The sequence below is a fragment of the Lactuca saligna genome, chromosome 4 (assembly GCF_052625555.1).
Source record: "Lactuca saligna cultivar CGN05327 chromosome 4, ASM5262555v1, whole genome shotgun sequence".
In the NCBI taxonomy this organism is placed as follows: domain Eukaryota; kingdom Viridiplantae; phylum Streptophyta; class Magnoliopsida; order Asterales; family Asteraceae; genus Lactuca; species Lactuca saligna.
This window is the reverse complement of record NC_136420.1, coordinates 291,817,226-291,823,225: the sequence shown is the minus strand read 5'-3', so window position 1 is coordinate 291,823,225 and position 6,000 is coordinate 291,817,226.

The window sequence follows — 6,000 nt, the reverse complement described above, 5'->3', positions numbered from 1 at the left end:
TGCTATTAAGCATGATGCTATATGATCATGTGTTATTAGAAAATATCATTACACGAACATATAGATCTTTCATTATGTTCTTTAACCTAACTACCACCTAACCTCCAAACATTAGCCGGTAACAACCATAAAATGACACACATCTATCAAGAGTGAAAAGTAAACTTTGAATGACAATTTAAATAGATAATCACCCTTCACTTGTTTCCATATAAATTATCATTCAGGGTTCACTTTTTACATTTTATAGATGTGTGTTAGCCGATGATTGTTAACATGTAAGGTATGAATGTTGGTTGGTAGTTAGGTTAAACAACATAAGAAGAACACCAACATTAGAGGAATGCTAACTAACTTCATCTCACCATCATACCCACAACAATGCATAGGAAGAACGTAGAGAGTTTGAGTGGTCAAGAAACAATAGAGGAGTACTTAGGCCACCAATATTTTGGTTATTATGTAATTTATAAAAGATTTGTTAATAATAATATTCATTAATTTCATGGTAATTTTCAAAAAAGTCCCAATATTTTGGTTATTATGTAATTTTTGGAAAAGTCTCAAAATTTTGAGCAAACTAACGAAAAAGGACAGAATACCGGCAAAATCTGCGAAACCGGCCGAAAAGGGTTTTTTCGAAGTTTTAACCGGTATTCTGTGCTTTTCTGTAAATAAAATTTATTTTGGGACTTTTTCATAAATTAGACTAAAATTTTGGGACTTTTCTGGAGATTTCCCTATATATATATATATATATATATATATATATATATATATATATATATATATATATATATATATATATATAGCTAAGATCGAATAGATAGTAGGCTGAGTGAATCTGCTCTAAGCCCACAACCAAACAAGGAACAGGAAATGAAGCAGAAAGCACACATCCTACTACATGTCGGATCTGATTAATATATATCCCTGATGTGTACACTAAGGAATCATAAAGTTAGCATTATAGGTCACTTTCTACTGAATGTACTAGACTCGACTGTGTTGTTTGTCATTTGAAAAGATGTAAGTTTTCCCTAGTTTATAACTATTTTAACTCGAAAATAGTTTGCATTAACTTTCAAGTGAAACTGTCACAATATGAAAGTAATGGGAAAATGTAAGTACTCAATTGTCTTTTGAATTGACATCCTGACGTACTGATCACCTTCAAACAAGTTTGTTTTATTAAGGTCATAATGTGATGAGTAGTACCCTTACTATACGCTCTCCCTACAAGAGATTCTGGGGACCAAACGCGATTTCCGCAAACAAATTGCTAGGCCGTGTAAACTCACATTAAAGTTATATGATCATGTATACCCAATTTACTATCACCTTTTGTTTAGAACAATGAGTTAGTGATTATTGGTATAATTAGATCCTATATTGTTCTTCTGCTATAGCATTTAGTATGTTCTTTCTGTTATAGTATCTTAGTATGTTCCTTCTGTTATCGTGTATTATATCTTCCTCCATGTTTCTCTTTATAGTATGTTCTAGTATCTAGTATGAACTGAACCCCTAAACTATACCTATTATAGTTTACTAGAATGTTTACTTGAACTGTTATTGAAAATACTCATTTATATACTAAGTTATGATTGTACTTTAAAAACGGAGTTTTATAAACTATAAAGTAACATAACTTAAAAGAGTTTTTGAAATGTTTTGATCACTTATAAAAACATAAGCAATTCTTTGAAAGATGTTTATAACAGACATTTACACAATTAACATTGTGTTCAACTTGTATCCCCCCCCCCCCCCCCCTAAAAGCATTTAAAACAGTTTACAAGATTGATTATAGGCGTATAAACTCACCTTATGTAGGTGATTCAAACGAATAAGCATGTAAGAATGAGAAGCTCCACTAGTGAAGTCCCGGGACACATACGAGTCCTAAATGACATATAATGGCATATATTGGCATGAATTTAGTGTTTAGAAGCAACCACATGTAAGGAAACACCTTTAGGGACTAGGAAACACTTGGACCAAGTGTTAGAATCACATGTGATTCATCTAAAGGGAATGTACGGGCACAAAATGGAGTGTACGACCAGGGAGTGTACGGCCGTACACTCATGGTAATAAGTACACAAAAGTTTGTTTGGATGATAGGGAAGCTCGTGGGACTATTGATCATCACGTGCTGAAGCTAGATTTGCATTTTGAAGGCCCTTTAAGGGTGTTTTGAGGGGTGTATGGCCACACATGGGTGTACGGCCGTACACTCCTTATGATCTTGAGTTTTGGTCGTTTTTAGGGTGTTTATCAAGTGTTCCTAACATGTACTAAGCATAAGGAAAGAGTACTTACGATTTGGAGGCTCAAAAGAGTTCACAATCACACAGAAGAAGTGTGTGTTCTTGGTGAAATGGATGAAGATTTGAAGATCTATTCAAAATATGATTTCCGTGGATGAAATCAAAGGGTGTTAATAGGAGAAGAAGGATAACAACAAATCAAAATGGAAGAAAGGCTTACATTCTTGAAGATCGGGTGAAAAGCTTGATGATAGTTGAGAGAAAACTTGAGTTCTTGGCTTGGAAACTAAAGAAATGACTTAGGAATGAAGGGATATCACTTCTATGGAGGGGGTGTACGGCTAACATGGGTGTATGGCCGCACACACATGTGTACGGCCGTACACTCATGTGTATGGCCGTACACTCCCTCACATGGAGTGTATGGCTTGATTTCCAAGCGAAGAACTTACACAACTTAATCCTATACTTAGTGCTTGAATGTACTGAGCTTTGAACCCTTAAACAGACTCTAAACAAGGCTAAAAGATAGCAGAAACGAGTCTCATACACTGTTGGATTGAATGGATGAACTTACAAGGCAAAGATTTTCGGGTTGTCACACTATGATACATAACCTAGTGGCTTGACATTGGTGTCTTCGACCCATGAGTACACTGAGAAGAAAAACTCACCTCACAGTCCGTCAAGATAGCAGAAAAGAACGTTGCTCCAAATATCGACTCTACATGTCACCTATACAAAAAACAGTGACCTAGACTCAATTCATAGCTCAAAATAACCCAAAATGCCCATAAGTCAAACTTGGTCAAAATTTTGGACAAAGGTCAAAAGTCCAAGATTCCTACTCGGTTGCATATGCCCTAAGTACTCCCTTCTACGCCAATGTTGAGGGTGTATTCACAAACCATGGGCTCAAACCCAATGTACCAGAGCTGAACCTCAACTTTTCCATTAAGCTCTTATTTCATTAAGACAAAGCACCAAATTTTAGATCCAGGTATCAAGGGATGTCTTAATGGATTAAGTCTCTGACTTTATCCATTTTCATGCATTCAAGAGGGTAAAAACTCAAACCCTTGGTCCAAAAGTCACCCAAAACTCCCAAACTCTTGCATGGATTAATGAGAGTGTCCAAGCCCTCATTTTTATGAATCTGGAAGCTCAAAACTATAGGAAACTACATTTCAAGGACTTGGAGTAGCTTATACTCCATTAGACTAAACAACGGAACCAAAAATGTATACAACCTTTAGACTAACAAGATCTAAGCAAATGATACATCAAGATCCAAGCTTTATACCTCTAAAAGAAGTTTGAGGGTAAGATACTTCTAGATCCAAGATGCCTTGAGCTTCCAAGTTGATTCCACTTCTTTCTTCTTCCTTCAAGATCACAAAAAGCACACTTTCAAGCTCAAAATGCTCACATAATGGATTAGGGTTAGCAAGGAACGATTTTGGAGATGGAGGCTAATGAGGGAAGAGGTTTTGGAAAGACAATGATGTTTAAATAGCGCTTAAACCCTAAAAATTGCGGTTTGATCCTCTGCTACTTACGCCCGACGTAAGTTGGAGTACACTTGACATACTAGGCATACACGCGATTTCCACTTAAGGAGCCAACAAACCAATTTTGCAAATAAATTTCATATTAACGGCATAAATGAGAAATACCTGGATCAAGGTGTTACAATTTTCTGCCTCATTCGGTTATCTAAACAGATCGTTCTTCATGCAGTTTGTGATCAGAGCACCAATGCTGTTTAAATTTCTAAAAAACCTTCTATAGAATGTGGCTAGTCTATAGAGGTTACGAACCTCAATGATTTTCTCTTAGGTGAAGTGAAGGCATGTCTCTAATATCCATTAATTTGTAAATTATCCATGTTAATCCCTTTAGAAGTTACAGTGTTATAGTATAGCTGGTAAAAAGAAATGGGTTAGCTAAAAACATACACTTCGATAGGTCGACATACAGCTTATTATAGGTGTGAAATACGGCATGTAAAAACCACCATTTTTTTCCCCATAAATAAGTGAAATATGTGGGTCATCAAACGCATTAAAGCACTCAAAGGCATTTGATAAGCCAAATAAAACATTACTGACCACTCATATAACCCATCTTTTTTTTCCTTAAAAGTTGTCTTCCATTCATTTCTTAATCATTATCTAACTAGTAACCCATCTTTTTTTTCCTTAAAAGTTGTCTTCCATTCATTTCTTAATCATTATCTAACTACTAAGAATGACATAGAACTTTCGCAACAAGAAAAACAAGCAAGTAACAACCACTAATAGCGGCGACACCAAATATATGCGTTTGGTGTTGCCGCTAATAGTGGTTGTCATCGCTATAGCGTTTAGACCCCAATACACGTGAAACTGTAACAACGCCCTTGTCCATCAATTAATCGATCAATCCAACGACTGCAAATGAGTTTTATTGAGTGTCGCTACTAATACCCGAAAAAGCACAGCGAACTTATTTCCTCTAAATCAGACTTATTCCCTCTAAATCATTGCCACTATTTCTTCATCATCGCTGCGATTTCTTGCCTGTCGCCGTTAATAGCCTTGGAGGCTTAGGTATGTCCGTCATCTATGTTCTAATTCTCTCTCGATTGAACTTCGATGACACTGCACTCCACTATCAATTAAGTGCTATTTTTCGCCGCCTGAGACCAGATACGACCACCCCTGTTAAGAAATATTAAATTGATTTTGATACCAAACTCTAGTATTAAGAAATATTAGTTTTCTTTTATTTTTTTATTTTCTTAAAAAAAAGTATTATTTTTCTTTAAACTTTTATATAACTTTGTTTCATAATAAAATTTAGTTCATATTTTGGATCATAACAAAATTTGGATCATACGATCTTGATTTTGTAATATTTTAGATCAAAAATTAGAATCATAAACATTTTGATTAAATCATATCCTAACCAAATAAACACTTTACTATAGATTTGGTTTCATAAAATTTTGGTAATCAAATTTCAAATCATTGAATATAATATTTTGGATTATATAATTGAATCATAGATCAAAAACATAAACCTACTAATATAGAGAATAAAAGAATATTTGAATATTTCAGTTTACTTGAAAACATAGTTTTCTTTTTTGCATAAAAATAAAAAAATTAAATTATTGTTACAAAATTTTATAACCATATAGATGAGTTCGCAGAAGGTACAAGGACTCATTGATAGTAATGCATATTTTGTTGTACGTTACCAAAATACCCTAAAGTTTGATTTAAAGTTGAGTTCATAGCGGACAATCGGACATAGTCTCTTGTTTTTTTTTTATTATTTTCTTACACTAAAGGGTATAAAATGGTAACTTCTAAAGATTTTTCTTTTATAATTGGTTTAACATAAGAACACAAGCATGTGAATAAAAAAAAAACCCTTTTATTTACATATATAATTAAAAATATATGAAGAAAAAAAAAAAGGTGACATGGGCCAACACGATATGTTAGTGTTGTCATTTGTCAAGTATCTTTGTCGTAAATCTCCCTTTTGACTTGTATTAGCCGACACCGGGTAAGGTGATGCAAAAGTGACATGGGCCAAACCGGGTCCAACTTGCCTTTATATTCCAAATCAGTGACGTCATACAGAGGTATACATGGGTTGGATTAGTGGATTGTATCCAATTTGGATTTAATTCGAAATAGGCGAAAAAAAACCGGTTTTGCTATAATTCGGATCC